General features: G+C 41.2%; 1 long non-coding RNA gene across 1 annotated transcript; it reads right to left on the bottom strand.

The window, feature by feature from the left end:
* Window positions 1-371: 371 nt before the first annotated feature.
* LOC308574059 lies at window positions 372-644 on the bottom strand. The gene is made up of 2 exons (XR_014002326.1): window positions 584-644; window positions 372-480 (listed from the first exon to the last, which is right to left on the bottom strand). It is a non-coding gene; the product is annotated as an uncharacterized lncRNA (long non-coding RNA).
* Window positions 645-19,529: the final 18,885 nt, after the last annotated feature.

Consider the following 19,529-nt stretch of genomic DNA (forward strand, 5'->3'; position numbering starts at 1 on the left):
TTAGCAGACAGCCGTTACACACATGAAAATGATAACGAAAATAATGAGATTGACATTTCTGCTGCTTAAACTTCATTTCCCATACTCCCTTTAAGTTTTAATAGCACAGATTTGTAGCACCTTAGCAAGAAATTTAGAGATTCTGAAGGAAATATACTTCTCTACATCAGAAAGCAAATAAACAAGTCTTTGCTAGGGATGACTTTCCCTTCTGTGATCAATGAGTAAACATAGCTGAAACAAAACATTGAAATTTTGATCATCCTGATTTCTGATTTTTTTCCCCTGTCAGTCTTGCCATTTCTGCATACTCTAATAGTTTCATCTGCCGGTCTGCTTTTGTCAATAAACACACAAAAAGTAACCGGCTGTACTTTTGAATAAATAAGGTATACTATTCATTGTATCAATTTGTAGATTTCAACAGAAGTCTCATAAAGTTCAACGAAAAAAGCAGAAGACCCAGTGGATCAGTTCATTCTCTAGTCAGTTCATGCATAAGGTCCATACATGTATAAGTGTCTATTCCACCTGTCTGTTCAAAGAGTCCAATAATCCACATGAAGGGTTGTTACAGTTCCACAGAATCCTTTCACAGTGTCTAAGACAAGGATTTCCGGAATATTAGCCTTGTTTCACCATCCTAGGTTTCATCAGTAGAACAGGCATATGTAATATTACAGGATAGTGGATCTTATAGCATAGTAGTGGTTGCAAGTCTGCTTTTGTCAGCACCTTCTCGTCTTTCCACCACTGGGCAAGCAGCATCCTTGCAGCTGTAGTTGTGTACATGAACAGTCTTCTCAGATCTTTGGACCTAGAATTCCTAAAAGGAAGGCTTCTAGTCTTTTAACAAATGTTATATAATGAGCTAAAGAAAATGTTTTAAATATCTTTTCTGTTGTTTTCTTGGATGATTCAAGAGGGAATGGAAACACAGAAGTCTAGAAAAGGTGGAGGAGTAGCAACATTTCCCAGGAGCATTTGTTCTTGTGCCCAACCTCACCCATTGGTGGGGATGAAATTTAGCACGACACACTAGTATTTCAGCCAAAAAGCCACAGTTCCATAGCACAACAAGTAATGTAGCATGAAAGGAACGTTGGAAAATGAGACAGAAGTCTTGGCGTTATAATCAGGAAAGCAAAAACAGTATCTCCCATATTTGAATGCACCTAGAAGGAGTTTACAGGAAGTAACTGGAACACAAGACCAGGGTAATGAATGAAAACTGAATCAGATCTCCTCCACCCTCCCACCAAACCATAAGAACATGAGAGCCTGCTAGAACACGAAGTGGCCTAGATGGTCCAGCATCCTGTTCTCATAGCGGCCAACCAGAGAATGTCTATCCTGGAAAACTCAAAAGAAGGACTCTCCCCACCTGTAGTTTCCAGCATCTGGTATGCAGAGGTACACCACTCCCAACAGTGGACACAGCTCATTTCCCAGAATTCCTTTACCTTTTTACAATTTCACCACATATGATAAAAGGGGCCCTCTTTTTCCTTACATTTCCAACACAGATTCGAACTTGTCCTATACATTTTCACTAGCCTACTGGGTGTTAAGTACCAATGGTATATCGTCTTCATGTAATTTTAATTCAGCGTAAAGCATGCTGTAAATTTCAAATCATCATTCCATAGTTTTTCCCATGCTACCAACTGTATATTATATCCAAAATCCCTTGCCTGTAGATCATTACGAATTTAAATTCTTCATCTTTTACCTCCCATTCCAACAACAATTTAAACATTTTCGAAAGTAGTTTCACCTTATTTTGTAACAATTCCCTCTCAAAGCTCAATATTTCAGTAGCGAAACCCTTTCTTTTATCCATTTTAAAAACATTCAGCTGGTGATATGGTAACCAATCTGTTAAAAGGTTTCTTATCCCATCAAAAAAATTCAATTTTAGCTGGTCTTTAAGTAGTTCTTCAAATGTTGCCCAATCTTTACTCATATTCAATTTCTTTATGGAAAATGTCTCTAGTGGTGGTAATTATTTCACAATTCCACCACATATGACAAAAGTGCCTTCTTTTTCTTTCACTTCCAGCACTTTTGGAGCCTGTTCTATACATTTTTGCCATTTTTACAGGTGTAATATACCATCAATATACTGTGGAAAGTGAATTTAAAATTTACTGGTTGCATATTGTTAAGAGAATTATATGAAAATGATGTTATCGATGGTATATAAGTTTGAAATATCTCTTTGCCATTCCTTGAAAGGCCCTGCCCCACTGACCACTGGGATTGTTTGAAACAGAAATAACATTCTCGACAATACATTCATTTTTATCACAGATATCCTTCCCCAAAATGATAGTTTCAGCCTCCCCCAAATCTCTCAATTTCTTTTTACTTCTTTCCACATGGTTAGGTAATTATCCTTATACAGATTAATATTCCTTAGTCAGCCAAACTCCCAAATATTTTACCTTTTTATTTATTATCATTTCAGTAACTTTTTGTAATTTTTTTGTTCTGTTCTGACATATTTTTCACCAGCAACTTAGTTTTGTTTTTGTTCAGTTTGAAACCTGCCACCTGGCCAAACTCATCAATAATCTCCAAAACCCTAGGTATGCATACCATCCTGTTTTCTGCTGTTATCACAAGGTCATCTGCAAATGCTTTAAGTTTAAAAGCTTTATTTCCTTACAGTATTATTTCATCTTCTGCTCTTATTTTCTTTGCTAGCATTTCTAATACCATTTCTAATACCAATATAAATAATAATAGTGACGGGGGGACTTATATACTAGTATTTCAAGAATAGTGACGGGGGGACATCCCTGTCTTGTCCCTTGCATTATTTTGCAGCTTTCTTTTATTTTGTTGACAATTATCTTAGCCTGTTGTTCTGAGTAAATTTTGTCAATTCCTCTACAAAACATCTCTCCAAAGTTCATCATTCCCAGTGCTCCCCCCCCTAAAATTCCATGAGACATTGTCAAAGGCCTTCTCCGCATCAGTAAACATTCGTCCCGCCTGTTTGTCGCTCCTGCCCTCCAGGTATTCTGTTATGTCACTTACATTCCTTATATTGTCCTTCATCTGGCAGCCAGGTAGGAAGCCAGCTTGATCTTGATTTATCAAATCCTTTAAAATCAATTTCAATCTGTTTGTGACTACATGGCAAGCAAAGTTCAGATGCACCGGGAGTGATTGAACCTGCTAGAGAGTAACTTTCTTAAGAGGGAGCAGTTGAGAGATTATATCCTTAATGGATGCCAACTTCTCTGGGGAAGGCATGAGGCCTGGGCCACCTTGTCCAGCCTGATGTCCAGATAAGTGATGGTGGCTACCTGACCCTCTGTTTTATCTGCAGCCAAGGGAACCCCCAAACCCTTTAAACGAGTAATACAGGAATTGTGGTTTGCTGGCCCAGCCAGAAGAAAATCATTGAGGGTAATGATTAACCCCCATTAAATCCATCTGAAAATAAGGAACCCAAACTATAAAAGTACTGACAGGCAACACATGCGACAGAGCAACCCATGGGCCTTATCCACATACCACACTCCTTCAAACCTGAATCCCAACCAACAAAATCCTCAGGGTGCACTGGAAGAACGCAGGAAGACAGATTCAAGGTCACATTTTGCCAGCTGGTCCCCCAGACCAAAGCTCCTAACATCCTCAAAACTTTATTGTGGTCCAAAGGCCCACAAAAACATTTCAAAATTAGATACAGTTAAAATGACCAGACAGACAGATGGAAGAAACCAAGGCAGTCATTTTGTTTTATCTAGGGCATAATGATCTTTGTTTCTTATAACCTCCAAAAGAAACTTTGCCATGGCCAGTGGAATATCATTTGACCTGTCTTCCAAAAGATAGTTAATATGGGAGGCTTCGGAATTTCCCTGCAAATTTCCCAGTAAGGGTTTGATCAGTTGATCCCTTGCTTGTTCATATTTCCCACAATGCAGTAGGATATGCTTCATACAATCGACGTCCTGGGAACATAAACAAAGCCTTTTCTGATAGGGGATGCTTCTCAGTCTGCCATTTAGAACTTCTAGGGAAATACATCTAGTCTCCTAACAAGCTTGATAGTGTGATCAAAGGATGCGTATTTTACTGGGGATCCCTCCTGGAAGTGAATTTCCCATATTTTTCCGTGTCCGGCTGCTTCTTGTTGATGTTTGAACCCACAATCTTCATCCACAGCAAATGATTCACTAGATTCCACCTTGTCCTGGATACCGTAGAGGCATGCTTGTTAATTTTTTTGCCATAGGCATTAGCTGCAGCCTCACTGGCCACGGCCTAGGCCTCCCTCACATTTTCTGGGTAGTTTGAGATGCCATGCGTGTCTTTGATAGGCTGCAGAGACCACCCATGAGAAAACTTGAAAACCTTCCAACCAATCAGAAAATGTCCTGTCTACCCTTGGTGCTCTATACTTACCTTTTCCATAGGAGCGTTTCGTTTCACCTTTACCCAAGACATCCTCTGATGGAACCAGTTTGAACATATCAACATAATCCCCATTGAGAATTTTAGACCTCAATTTTGGGGTAAGTTCAGCACCCGGGAGGTCATCAGTGGCTGCATGAGTGGACCTTTTGTATATTCCACCAAGACCCTGCACTTCCACTCTAGCAAACCCTCAAACATCTGGTGGGAATTAGCTCTCTGTTTCCAGCATCAGTCCAGAGGACCCATCAAATCTTCTCCCTCCCTCAATAACATTCCAGGAAAGTGTCGCTGTCACAATCCCAACTAGACATACCTAGCTCATCTGTGTCCTCAGCACAACTCTTCTTCCCTTTACGTGCATGTTTCTTCTGACACTTTTTCTCTGGAGACTTAAACTTGCCAGGCTGGGGCTGCCCTTCATCATCTGCGCTGGAAGTGTCAGAGCCGGGCACTCTGCCCCTCTTCTCTGCCCCATGCCCACCCCTCACCCCTATGGTAACCGCTGCCTGCTGCACATAGCTGTACATATAATAATAAGTGTTAGTATTATTTACCAAATATTTATTTATTAATTATATTGTTTTCTTAATTCCTTTCTTTTTTTGGTATTCTTTTCGATTTGTATATAAGTATAAAACTATACTCGAACAACCCAAACTTGTAAGCACCAACAGAACAGGGCACTGTTGTACTGAGCTATGATAAACAATGACCTCAGCATTCTCAGGCATGCCTAAACTAAGGTATTCTCCCCCACACATGCTATTTCTTTAATACCCTGTTTCAGAAACTGTACATAGCACATAGATTTTTAAGCCTGTTGCAAAGAACTATGATGCATGACCAATAATCTTACACATCAGCTTGTCAAGAAGGCTTCCTTTAAGCAGGATTAAAACTTGTTCATTCAAAATGTCAATGCACATTTTCTTCCCCAGGGCTTATCAGCATCCACCAAAACATGTCATTATTAACTGTCATAATGGAGAGAGCATCGCAAGTAAAATAAACAGAGGAGCCACATTCCCTGCGAGAGTTGTGCACAGGCATTACAAGGCAGTTCTGCAAGGCTCTGGCCCCAGGCTGAGGGCCAGATGTGGGGCAACTCTATGGATTTTCTTCACTGAGAGAGGGAAACATCCCTCCATATGCTCCCACAAGATGTGCTAAGTGAGGGCCACCAACTTGGATGGCTTTAAAAGTGGATTAGGTAAATTCATGGAGGGTCAAGATAATGTTCCTTCTCCACTGTTGGAGGTATCTTCTGAATACAATTTCCTTGGAATTAAGGGAAAACAGTAGCTCAGGGTCGGGATCACATGCCTTGAATGTCAAAGCTCCCATGTAGGGTTGGAAAGGTTCCTATAAAAGACCCTAGAGAACCACTGCCAGTTGGTGTACACTATTGTGCCATAGATGGAGCTAGTGGGGTCAATCATCTGGCTCGGGAGAAGGCAACATCCTATACCTTCTCTTGAAGGTGGGTTCATAAAAAAACAGCAGTAAAATGTGAAATCCAAGCCTCATCACTTATATTAGGGAGATCAGTGATATCTTTTATTGAGAGAAGTGACCAAAAACTTTTGGTATCTTTAATTTCTAATGCAGTAACAATTTTAGACCATTTGGCTAGTGCGAACTCAGATTTTTTTTTCCAGGAGCATGTTCTTAAAAGCATTTTTCATTTCAAAATAAGTCTTCCAGAGACCTTGGGAGTTGGTAATATAGGCTTCTTTTAGACAAGTTCTAAGTTCTTTCTTATAGTTAATACAGTCTTTATCAAACCAGTTATACTTATTTAAAGGTTTGTTGCTGAACTGAGGGTCTAAAAAAGAAGAAAATAATTCCTGGATAGTCCTATAATAACAATCATTGTCCTCCACGGGCATCAAATTTTGGTTAGCCACAGATTCAGGAATAGCTGGGTTATTTTCAAACACTGCTAATATATCCTCCCTATTTTTATCACTTATATAAATTCTTTTGGCATAAATAGTCTTATCAATACTAATCATAGGACAAATATCATAATTTCTAGGATTCCTGTGCATCTCTAAAACTATTGGGAAGTGGTCACTCTCTGAGCGAGGTACAACTGTAAAAGAGGCAACTTCATTTAACATTTCAACGGAAACTAGAGAATAGTCGATTACGCTCCTACCCCTTTTGGAACTGAAGGTAAAATTTCCTGGAATATCCGGCCACATTGAGCCATTCAAAAATGAGAGATTAAATTCTAAAACCAATTGTAAAAGTTTTCCTCCCGCTTTATTAATAATGATATCCTTTGAATTCCTCCCTATTCTCAATGGAAGTGGGGCGTCTTCAGCTAGATTTGAGATATATCGTTTATAGAGATGCCATACAGTCTGTATACGATGTTTGTTTGTTAATGTGTGGTGTGCTATGCCTAATAAAGGATTTTGAATTGAATTGAAGGTGGGTTAATTTTTTTTGTCATAAGAACATAAGAGCACCGATGAATCAGCCTATAAAACCATCAAGTTCAGCCCTCTCTTCTCACAGTGGCTAGCTAGAAGTCCAAGGGAACTCCACAAGCAGAACCTGAGTGCAACAGTGCTCCCCTCAATGCCAAATAGGACAAAGAGCCTGCAGTAATAGCTCCTTTGAGAAGGCGCCAACCCCCGCTCCCAGACAAGAGGAAAAGATAATGCGTCTGAAGCTGGTTTTGAGGGCAGAAAGTGGAGCGCTTTTATTTGACACAACTAAGGTCACTGTCTCTTCCTCCTCAGTTTGTGGATTCTCATTTTTTTTTTTTTCTGAAAGCCTGCTCCATCCCCTTGTGAATGAACAGGGGTGAATGTAAGAAGGCTCTTGTTTTCTGCGCTCGCCTGTATTTGCTGCATGCAGCACTGTCTCCGTTCTGTTGCAGTTCACTTCTTGCTGCCCTCTGTCACAGGATTTGGTTACTTGGCTGCTGTCTCATTCAGGGTTTCAAGCCCACCAGCAATACTAAGCTGAGCTGGTGTTTTTAAACATCAAGCACCAAGGGGTGTCATGTGTCATGGCTCACTTGTTCACAAATGGGTACAAAGATGGCTCTTCTTGGAAACTCCAGTTGTCTGGAAATGAAATAATTTAACAATTTAATAATTTCCAATATTTATAGACCACTTATCTGTGGGTAATGTTGAAGGTGGCAGGAGAGGATGTATTATGCATTCCCCTTCTTACACAGCAGAAATCTGGATTGCAGACTTGTGTGAGCCTCTTAAGACAATAAACAATTCAATTTGGCTTGCCCAGATTGAGATATGTTCTAATACTCCTGGTAAGACCCTTTTGAATCCCTCCTAAAAGAATAGACACACAACACATAAGTAACAAAAAAGTAGTTTTACTCACAGTCAGGCACAGCACAGTGTGATCCCTGAAGGCAGGCTGTAGGCTTAAAGTTACAAACATGTACAGGTTTACCCCATATGGGAGATAACCTGGGGGACTGCTGGTTGGCAGCCAGCAGTCCAGTCCAGGTGAAACAGGATATTCGCAGGATAAAAAGTATTGAAGAGAGGAAGGTAGTTGTGTGACTTGGCCTTTTACCACGTCTGGAAAGGTCAGTGTGGTGTAGTGGTTAAGAGTGGTATACTCGTAATCTGGAGAATGGGGTTTGTGTCTCCACTCCTCCACATGCAGCTGCTGGGTGACCTTGGGCCAGTCACACTTCTCTGAAGTCTCTCAGCCCCACTCACCTCACAGAGTGTTTGTTGTGGGGGAGGAAGGGAAAGGAGAATGTTAGCCGCTTTGAGACTCCTTTGGGTAGTGATAAAGCGGGATATCAAATCCAGTCTCTTCTTCTTCTTCACACCCACCTACTAGTCACATGCAAGGAAGGATGCTCCAGGCCAGGAGGAACAGGAAGTTTTGACTGGCTGGACCAACATCCCCTGCATGACCAGTCTAGCAAATCAAGTAATGTTGTACTTGACTGTTCCCAATGGATTACATCCCACATTTTCACTGTAGATGGTCAAAAAATAGCTTCCCCAACAACCAATGAAACTGTAATTCAGAAAAATGCAGTGTTTAAAAACAAAGCAGAAACCATGAGCATAGTACAAATTCCTTAGGATGCCTGGATGCCTGCTGAAGGAGAAAGGTCTTTGTCAAACACCTGAAGGTCAACAGATCTATCTGATCCCAGCTGTGAGGGATTTCCCCAGAACGAGATCTACAATGCTGAATGTCAGGTGGTAAATAGAAGCTGTGCATCTGAACTGTTGGGGGCCGCTTAACAGTAACCACCTGGGATCTCTCAAAAAGCTTCTATTATTTAGGAATACAAACTGTCCAATGGTGATTAACCTCACACTATCTGTATGCCCTTCATTCCCCCTACCCCACAGCTTGGGAAGTGCCTTCTCCCTCTCAAGAACTAGGTCAATCAATATTCTACCACTGAGCAACTTTCATTTCCTCCCCAACTTCCCAAATGAACTTTTTTGCCATTACACCCATAAAGAAGACTTCAGAAATGCAACACATTGTGAAAACAGATTACATTTATTAGAATGCCACAATTTAAGAGGCTCTGCAAATAGGAATAATATGAAACCGATTAGAGTTGTCAACTAATATGTTAGTGAATACTTCCTGATTGCCTTTTGAACTTCCTATGGTCAGGAAGTGTTAGCAATGAGCAATGCAACAGCAGCGCCGTGCTCAGAAATTCTGAGTTGAGTTCTAATAGCTCCCGAAGTCACTGGCATGCATGACTATGTGAAAACCAAATAGGATTATGCCCAACCCTCTGACAAGCTGTCTGTAAGATATAATTTTCTGTGCATGAAAGGTGAGTGTAATAAACATACAGTGATGGATACCGACATGAAAATCCCCCAGAGCTAAGCCGTATTCCCCAGCTGAAGTTGTATCAGGCTTGAGAAAGGAGTAAAGCCTCTTTCTTCCTCCTGGTGCATCGTTTATCATTATTATGATGCCTGCCTTCTAGTGTTAATTAAGATTTGCTTCTGAACGTATAATCAAGTGTTTTGTATGCATATGTTTCAGCTGTGGTGGGTTCTTATTTCTGAGCTTTCAACTCTTATCTCTGGGATGCTCCAGCACTTGCTGAGATGAACAAAGTGATAAATCCTCGGAACAAATTCCTGCCTCTTTATGGGTTATCGGGCTCTTTTCCTCCCTTCCATCTTGTGCAGTTTTCAGTGTCATTAAAAGGGGCAGGAGAAGGAAGATGCTTCCCCCTTTCTCTTGGAATCTGGGCCACTTGATCTCCAAAGCACAGCTTGCTCAGTGCTTTCTCCCCGCAGGTCCAAAGCACTACCTGTTTCTCAATCTCTGCTCATCAGGCAATTTGATTAAGCTGTGCCCTTTCTTACTAGTAGTAGTTAAATGAATTCTTTGACTTGGTTGCAATTCAAACCAGCTCAATGAATGCAAAAGTTTTCAAAGCTATATGGTCTGTTCACTTTGCTGGCAGGATTATTCGATGCTCCTTCACTTCAAGGGCAAATCCAGAGACCAGTTTCCTCCCTATCCTTATTGGGAGTGTATCATTTCTTCCTGGGAACATGGCAATGCCCAGCAATGACAAGTATCTGGGAGGAAGGCTGCCTGCCAGTTTCCAAGCTAAATCAGCTCTTTGTTTCCTGCTCTAAGCCTTTTGATCTGCTAATGCAAATGTTTCCTTGAGCTTTCTGGGAGAATTCTCATTTAGATACTACCCAACAAAACCAGGAAGTGCCTATTCATGGAGTACTTGAATTTTTAGAAAAGAATCAGAGTTGTAGGGTTGGAAAAGATAATCAAAGGGTTACCTAGTCTAACCCCCTGAAATTCAGGTGTACGTGGGTGGGGGATGTATACAGTTTGAGTGCCCTCCATAATTACTACAAACTGGTGGGGTATTTCTCAGTTTTGTAGAGGGGAAATTGCCCATGTGATGGACCTAAGGAGGTTCTTCATGGCCAACTCTTTTTTCTTTAAGGGTTTCCCCCAAAAAGAACTATATGCTGCCACCAGACAGAATGATTCTTCAACCTCACCTTTATACCTATATCTTTGTAGAGCTGGGCTGGGGGTGGGCAGAATTGTTTGAAAACAAAGCATAACAAAATAAAGAAAGGTAAAGAAGATTGTACTACAATAAAGATTGTACAGAAATCCATAGAACAGACCCTGTAGAACAGCAGTTTTTTAAAAAAGAAAGTAAACCATTGGCAGCAAAATTTATCACCCAAGCCAGTGCCTGGGAGAAGTGAGTTTGTACCTGGTGCTGGCTGAAGAGATCTCCCCAACCATTGATCAGTCAGGGACAACTGTAATTATTAGTCACAGAAAGAACAATGAATACAAAAATTAAAAGGAGACGAGGGCTGTTTGCTTTGGAGAGAGAGCACTTGAACACAGGGGTTGAATGATGCCTTTCTTCCTGTTCACAAACAGTTCTCTCTGGCTCTGTTTTCGGTGCTAACGATGACCTTGGCTTCAGACTAAATCATATCCTTTTTAAACATCCTTAATCTGAGGTTCAGTTTGGAGGGGACAAATGAATAACAGGAATCCTGCCTTTTTAAAAAATGTATTTTTTAAAAAGAGAATAGAAAAAGACCAAGCCTAGATTTTGAAAATGTAAGCACTGAGAGAGGAGGTGCCAGATAGAACATCGTGCCCAAGAAATATCCTTGCAAATAACCTATCCACCCACCACAGGTATGTTGTCATTGTCCCAGTGGTTAAAAAAAAGTTTTCAGGGATTCAGCACACTGAAACAGATTTTGATTTCGTTTGGAATGAGGTCACTGGAGGCTTACTGACCTCTTGTAATATTGGTGTTCATTTTGTACACCCTGCGGGAAGGATGAAGGAAGCGCAGCAGGCAAGGCAGGCAAAATCAGAGCCTGCTCCAGTTGGTCTATCCTCTCCAAACCCACAGAACTGAACTTATGTTATATTTCATTTGACTGAGCATCTTGAAACTATAAAACTGTCTTGGGCAACTTGTAGAAAAGCAGCATATATAAATTTAGTGCAATAAATAAGCAGACACAGAGCTTAAATATGGGGTCCCTGCTCTCGTTGGGCCAGTGGGTGCATTTGGAAATCTAAGTCTAAGAAATCTAAGGAGTCACAAAAATATCCATTTCACAGAATAATAATGGCAATGATCAGCACCCATCCTCAGCAGACAGGCAACACACCTGCACTTCTTACCCAATAAAACCAGAAAGAAGCAGGTGGTTTCTCCAAAGTAGAATACTTAGAAGCTCTCTCATTGCATCCTCCAATCCTTCAAAACTTAAGCAAAATCCCTACCTTAAAAAACTCAAACTCTGTCCTTCACCCAGAGTGCCACATGCCAATATTTCCTTACCAAGGCCAACATTTCAAATTGATAAGACTCCTCCACAGCTAATCACAGCTCACCACATTGCAGACAATGTTCTATTGAGACAAAACCCATTTGTGTCCTGCGTCCCATGATAGGTTGCAGATCATGAGTTACAATGACAGGCCATACAAGGAAACCCAGTCAAAGTACAAAGTCCACAAATTACAGACAAAGCAGAGGATTCAGAAAGTTCTAAGTTTGGCTGGATCCCATGACAAGTTTATACGCAACGGTTTCCGCTACAGACAGAATGATCCATGACTCAACAGGACAGCGGGAGCCTTAGAATACTGGAGAGTACTAGATTCCTAGACTCATCTTCCCTTCCCCAAGCACTGGCCTGAAAACAGAAGCACTTTGTGGCCTCCTGAGAGCACCTCTCCAATCTGCACAGAGAAAAATCAGCATTGATTAGGGAGCTTTCCTCGCACTGAAAGAGTTGTCTTAATGACCCAGAATGCACACTGTTAGTGTGGCTCGATTTGCTTAGTGTTGGGAGCCAGAGGTTTCGTCAACCACTTGTTTGTGAGTTCAACAGTTAAGAGGCCATTGCTGACTCTACACATAAAGACTCCAGCTCATGCCATAAGCAAGGCAAAGAGCTCCTCGCCTGTTCCCCTTTCTGGTCTTGTGTGTTGTGAAGATTACATTGGAGTCTAGTGGTTTGTGCATTATAGTTAACAGCTTCAGCAGCCCAGCTTCTATTATATTGGTGGGATATGGTCTTAGATCCTAGGTGGAGCAAGTGGCGCCAATGTGATGCTGAATTGCAGCAGGCAAGGAAGAGCTACAGTGGGGACATCTTTGGGCCCTCCTAGCTTGCAGAGCCAGAGATACTGGGAAGCCTCCTGTGCTCGTTTCAGGGACAGAATGACATCCCTCTCTTCAATCCTTTCAGACAGACCACCTTGAGGGCAGCTCTAGCAACAGAGCTTTAAACAACTGGGTGCAAGAGACAGCCAGGAACCAGCTGAGACAACCACTCTCTGCAGGCAGGTAGCTAGCCACTGTTGCCGTTTTTTGTTTCCCAGTTGCACTGAGAACATGCCAAGTGAGTTATTCCACGTTTCTCATCACACTTATGCCTTAGCATGGCAGTTCTGCATGCTGCCACATCTAGCCAATCACTGTTCCCAGATCTAGCCAATCACTTTCCCAGGTATTGAAACGGTAGCCGGTCAGATTAAAAGGCTGGAAAGAAAGGACCAATAAGTAGAAGGGAGAGGTGAGGAACTAGAAAAGGCCTGGACAGTTCAGATCAGTTGAGCCATTGTTTAGAAGGGCTTAACCCAAAGGATGCATCACCAGAGGCAATATGGTGGATAGGTCAACATTCAGGGTAATTGCAGGGGTCAATAATTGCAGATACTCTCAGAGGCACTGTTGAGCACATCAGAATACAGGGGGTTCCCCTCCATCGATACAAAAATGCCCCCTGAAGTATAAAGGCCACAGAATCAAAAGCCGAAATGATTTAAGCATTTGCAACATGCTTTGGCCTAAAAAGATTGCCTGCTTCTCTGCAGAGCTATTTTGTTGTCTTCTGTTACCATAATGTGACAACAGAAGTGTTCCATTAACAAGAAAAAATAAGAAAAGTGTTGCTAGACCATGGAGGGAATTATTAGAGCATCATTTGGAGTGTTCCGCTCTACTAATTTCTGCAATGTTTTCTATTTTGGTCACTTGGCCTACATTTTTCCAAAAAGCATTGTGATGTCCTGCATTTCGATCCTTTGGGCTGAAGCCAATGAGCGTCTACTGATCAGAAACACTTAACCACAGCATGTCCTTGTCCCCGAACAGACCTACATCCGTAATGGAAGCAAATGACTTGGACATAAAGATACTGCGCTCCAAATATATAAAGAGATTCACAAGAGGGTGTGGGTGGGTGGGTGTGATGGGAAAGAACTCTAGTCAAATCAGACCAGATGGCTCTTGAGTGAAGAGCATGCTGATACATGGTCTCGGGGCATGATCTGTAGCAGAACTTACCTGAAACACCCTTGACACACCATTTGCAGGTGATAAATGGAAGAAAGGCAATCTAACAACGTATGGGAAGGCAAGAGAAAATGTGGGTATAGGAGGCATTTACTAGGCATGCTAGGTATTGTGGTGGAAACTGTCGCCATCACAGTAACTGCTGCTAAGTGTCCCCTTCTCACCCACCCATCCCAATTTAATGAAATCATTTTGCCCACAACCGTCCTGAAATTATGCCCCATTTTTGGTGGGGGCAGAATTCTGCCCCCAATTTGGGAGAAGAAGGCTTTATCTCATCCCTAGTCTGAAGGCACAGGGAGCTAAGTTTGCACAGAGGTCTGGATCTAAATATCTTGGCAGCACCCATGAGAGAGACCTTTTCATCCATCAGGGAAAGCAAAAATGTCTTCAGTTATTTCCAGAAAGTGAAGATAGTGGGTGCCTGTTGCATCTCAAGAATACTGTTCCACCAAACAGAGGCAACCGCAGTGATAGCCATGTTCTGCATTCTTGTGGGGTAGACGTCTGGAGGCTTTGGAACTTGCAGGAGAAGCTCTCCTGCAGACAGGCAGTGGCCTTCTGGGATGGTCTCCTGTGAAACACTAGTTTATATATGTGGATGACAAAACTGTCATTCGCTCTTGCTCCCCACAGGCCCAAATTCTGGTTTGTTTTTTTCAAAAATGCTTTTTATGGAATTTTCTTTAACATAAACAAAACAAAATACAGTAAAGTTCTACCATCATATGTCCCTTATTTTCTCAACGCTCTATCAAGCACAGACTTCCCTCCCTCCCTTCAACAGGCTTTCATATTAATCTTTCATTTTTCGCAGATTCTTAATAACACCCTATTCACATCATAAGATTTATTTTAATCCTGCTACAGTCTTTAAACTTCTACAGTTGTTACCTATATACTCCACAAATTTACTCCATTCTCTTCTGAACTTTGTTTCCTCTTGGTTACGGATCCTGTGGGTCAGTTTTGCTAATTCCACATATTCAACCATTTTTGTCTGCCATTCCTCTGATGATGGCAATTCCTGAGTTTTCCATTTTGGGGCTACTAAGATTCTGGCAGCAGTCGTGGCATACATGAATAATCTGTGGTTTGCATTTCTTATTTCATCTCCTATCAGTCCCAGCAAAAAGGCTTCCAGGTTTTTTGGGAAGGTATATTTGAACAATTTTTTCAATTCATTGTAAATCATATCCCATTTTTTTCTCATTTTCTCACATGTCCACCACATGTGATAAAAATCTCCATCTTTCACTTTACATTTCCAGCATGCCTTACTAATCATTCTATACATTTTTGCTAGTTTGACAGGTGTTAAATACCAATGGTACATAATTTTCATTGTGTTCTCTTTCAAAGTAGTACATGCCGTGAATTTTAAACCTTCATTCCACAATTTTACCCAAGTATCGTATTCCATGTTATACCCAAAATCACAGGCCCAAATTCTGATTTTCATAACTTGATAGAGTGTCTTGATTTTTGCATCACTCATTTGCTTTGCATTTTCAAGCAGAGTGTGAGAGGTGACAGGAGCACAGCAAAAACACTTTAAACTCCCTGCCTGTGCGCAGATAACATTAGCTTAGACATCTGGATGACGGCTGTGGCTTGGAGCAGTTTTCATACGATTGCTTTCAGAATCCCAGGAGCAAATAGCATCTCATTTAATTTATACTGTAATAACATCTCCTATTGATTTTAATAAAATTGAAGAGGATCATTTTGAATGAAATCCCTGAGGCATATATTCCATTAAAACACACACACATACACACATAACCTAAAATGCAAACACTTGCTTTATTTTTTTGGAAGACCCTTTTATGTATGTGTTTCGATTCCTGTCTTCTAATGGGTATCCAGGGCTACTGCTCCTTTTGTATTGTATGAAAAGAAGAATAGTTTTAAATAAAATCAGGCAAGCTCAAGAATGCTTTTAAAGGGACAATAACCCATGTTAAGTGCTGCTAATAATTATCACTCATTCCTTCCCATATAATGTTCTCTTCTCTAGTAACATTTTCCCTTCTCTGAAAGGCAACAAAAAGAGTCTTAGATGAGTAGAGAAAGGCAGACAGGATGGAGCGGTGTGAAAATTCTTGGACTTAGATCGAAGGATATCTTGGTTCAATCACCCTCTTGGCCATAAAGCTAGCTTGATGATCTTAGGCCAGGAACTACTGCTTATAACAGGGATGGCCAATGGTGTCTTCCAGATGTTGTTGGATTCAAACTCCCATCAGCTCCAGCAAGCAAGGCCCAATGGTCAGGGAATGATGGAAGTAGTGGTTCAGCAGTATCTAAAAGGCACCATTTGGCTACTCCTGGTTTATAACTTGGGCGCAGAAGGAAGAATAAAAGAGTACAGCATAGGAGCTAAAAGACAGAGCTCCTCAGGAAGTCACTAGTACAAATTCAGCTCTTTTTTGAACTGGCAAAGTGCCCTCAGGTAAGCAAGTTTCTTTCTCAACCTCAGCTTTCCCCCATGATTGCAATATTGGAACAGTAATGCTGACCTACTTTACATGACTGGTGTAAGGACTGCAACAGTATGATGAAGATAATAAAGGGCTCTTTATACTCCACGGAGCTATAAAAGTGGAAAGTGGTGTTATAATGATAGCCTAAGCTCTTTTCCTTATAATTCCCAGCGTTCCAATACACTCTGTCCCTCTGATCACTGTGGAAAAGTCAAGATTAAAGATTCTACACAAACAACTTGCTCAAGTGGGGGGGAAAGGAGGAAATGGTGGTTTAGTGGCTAGATCTAGATTCATAAGGGATCTAGATTAATATTTTCACTCAGCTATAAAGTTCATTGGCTGACTCTGGGTTAGTCTAACCTACCTCACTAGATAGTTGTTTATGGTAGAGGGCAATACCATTTGATGCTATTTGAGGAAATGGTAGGATGGCATGCAATTAACAATCTTCCACTCAGATAACAAATCTTGTCTAATTAAGGCATTCTATTCTGAGAGTGGCTACATTCTGTGACTTAACAAAAACAATACCTTGAAGAGCTACATGTGTCAGGAAAATAGTGTCAGTTAAAGATCGTATAAAAGTACTTAGCTAAGCTTTTTGAGAAATGAAACAAAAACAAAGCTAAATTGATTTTAGATTTGCTTTTCTTTGCTTAAAACATTTCCACCCCACATAAAACATCTAGCTAATTAAAATCAATGAAACAGTAAAATCAACAGACCAGTAGAATCAACAGTTTCAAAGATCAGAACAGCAGGTGAAATTCAAGTAACCCCACAAGTCATACGTAAGTCCCACTCTGCTAAATGGGCAAGCTTATATCGGATTGCAGCCATGAAGACTAAAAATATCACAGTTAATAAATATGGGGGGGGGGGAGTTCAATCAATTACCTTCCATGCAGCTACATATTAATAATACTGGAAATGCAAAGGTCAATAAAACATACCAGGAGGAAAAAAAATCTCCTCTTTTTGGAAAGGCATTTGGTTTGCCAACACACCAGAAAGAAGTAGTCCAATGTATGACTGTCTTTAACAACGTCGATGAATTCCTAAGGACAAAAATTGCTTTGTGTTCATGTCTGCTTGGTTTTTGTCCTCCATATTTAATGTTTATACAGGCGACTCAGTAGCAGCTGATGCAGTTGCTCCATTAAACATCAGCTTGGAAAACATTATGTGGCAACTTCTTTAAAAAAAGAAAAGCTGACTGTACTACTTTGCGGTGGCATAGATCTGCTCTATCTGAATGAGGCAAGTTGTTTTCTTCAGTATAAAATAATGACAAGGATACCTGGCATAAATTTAAAAGACCAGCACACATTTCACATGGTCACCTCAAACCATCCTGGTCCTTCTTTCAGTCATCGCCACTCATCAAGCTACAGTATTTCACACTAGGGTTTGTGAAGAAAGCTTGACATCAAGAGCCTGCATGATCAGCCAAAGTTCTCTCTAGTTCAACATCATGTTCTCACAGTGGCCAAACAGATGCCTGTGGGAAACACACAAGCAAGATCTGTTCCCCATCACCCCACCGGCTTTACTCAGAAACTGGTATTCAAAAACCTACTGTCTCCTGTCAGAGGAAATAAAACCTAACCATAATGATTAGTAGTCACTGATAGTCTTATCCTCCATCAATTTGTCTCATCCTCTTTTACAGCCATCCTAGCTGGCCATCACTTCCTATTGTGGGAGCAAATTCCATAGTGTGCAGAAGTAATTTATTTTATCTGTCCTGACTCCTGAATCTTCCAACTTTCACCTTCGTTGGATAAGCCAATAAGTGTGTGTGTGTATGAAGTCTTGCCTTTTCCTGAAATAGAACCAGCTTCTGTCCTAAGCACTTATGAAGATACGCACTTGCGTGACACCAAGCATCTTTCACATAAAATGAACTTGACTAATAAACTTGAACTTGACAGATATTCACCATTCCAATGCACATGTCCCATCATCCAAGGTGCATATGGGGTCTCCTCCTCTGTGTCAGGCTTTGGGGAATAAGATCCCTCCCATGGTGGCAGCCAAGAATCGGAGATACGATAAAAGTTCTTACCAAGCAATTTATTCAATAATTCACAGAGAGCGACGAAGGAATGCCGTCTTCCTTAATTAATGGCATTGCTCCAAGAAAAGTCCCACCCCACTTTCGTCTCCCCTATTCTACGTCACTCCAGCTTTGGTTAATCTGAGCTTGCTGCCTGAGCTCTCTGTTCTGCTACCCACAATGCCTGTCTGGTCCTGGCGGGGGGGAGGGGGGTCAGGAATGGTTTCCAAGGACATTGAGTCTGTCAGCTGTCTCTTCTTCATCATCATTTAATTTGTATACCGTCTTTCTATCTTACAATACTCAAGGTGGTTTACCAGCTGAAGAAACAAAAATGTACATCTTAAAACAATCTAATGCAATACAAAAATGTGATAATAAAACATAACTTTAAAATAGGCAACCTACATCAAAAAAGTAACATTCAACAATCATTAGAATAGTATAAAATAATAATATCAACATATAAAAGTTAAACAGAAATCCACTCAACAGCTACAATAAATAATATCTAAAATATAATGAACAAAACAACGGCAAGCCACAGTACATAAAACAATACAATACACATTGAGAAGTAGAGACTAGAGGGTAGAGCAAGGCAGGTGGAAAGAGGCCTTGCCTGATGGAGTCTCTCCCCTCACAATTCTTCCTCCAGGACCAGCTCCCTTATGAGGACTCCTAGGGTCGGAGGGAATTCTTCTTATTCCTGGCGTTCCTCTTCCAATATTTTCCAGCTTCTGCCCTCTGCCGCCTCTGAACTATGCCCTTCTGCAAACAACTGTTCTAAATCTATACTTCCCTCCTTTTCTCAGGAAGGTTCAGGAGGAGGGGGGCGGTCCCCATCATTCCTCCTCAGTCCAACCCCTGATACTCCATCCCTGAAATTCTGCTTTGAAAGAAGCCTTCTATGGAAGCCGCCTTCTGTAGTGTGGGCTTGGTTGTGGTACTTGTCTGTGGTGGTGCTCATGACAGCATTCTCTGCCCACCACCTCAAGAGCCCTTGCTGTAGTCGACAGCAAAGTTTAAAGGTTGCGTGACAAAGGAAGCCAACACAACAGCTGCACTAGCGGAAGCTTCTTGTGCAAAAACAGCTAATTCTTGTGCTTGTCGTTGCACCACCATCTTTGGTAATATACTGTAGTTATGTTTTCCCATGCACAAT

This window comes from Podarcis bocagei (assembly GCF_964188305.1).
Source record: "Podarcis bocagei genome assembly, chromosome: 15".
In the NCBI taxonomy this organism is placed as follows: domain Eukaryota; kingdom Metazoa; phylum Chordata; class Lepidosauria; order Squamata; family Lacertidae; genus Podarcis; species Podarcis bocagei.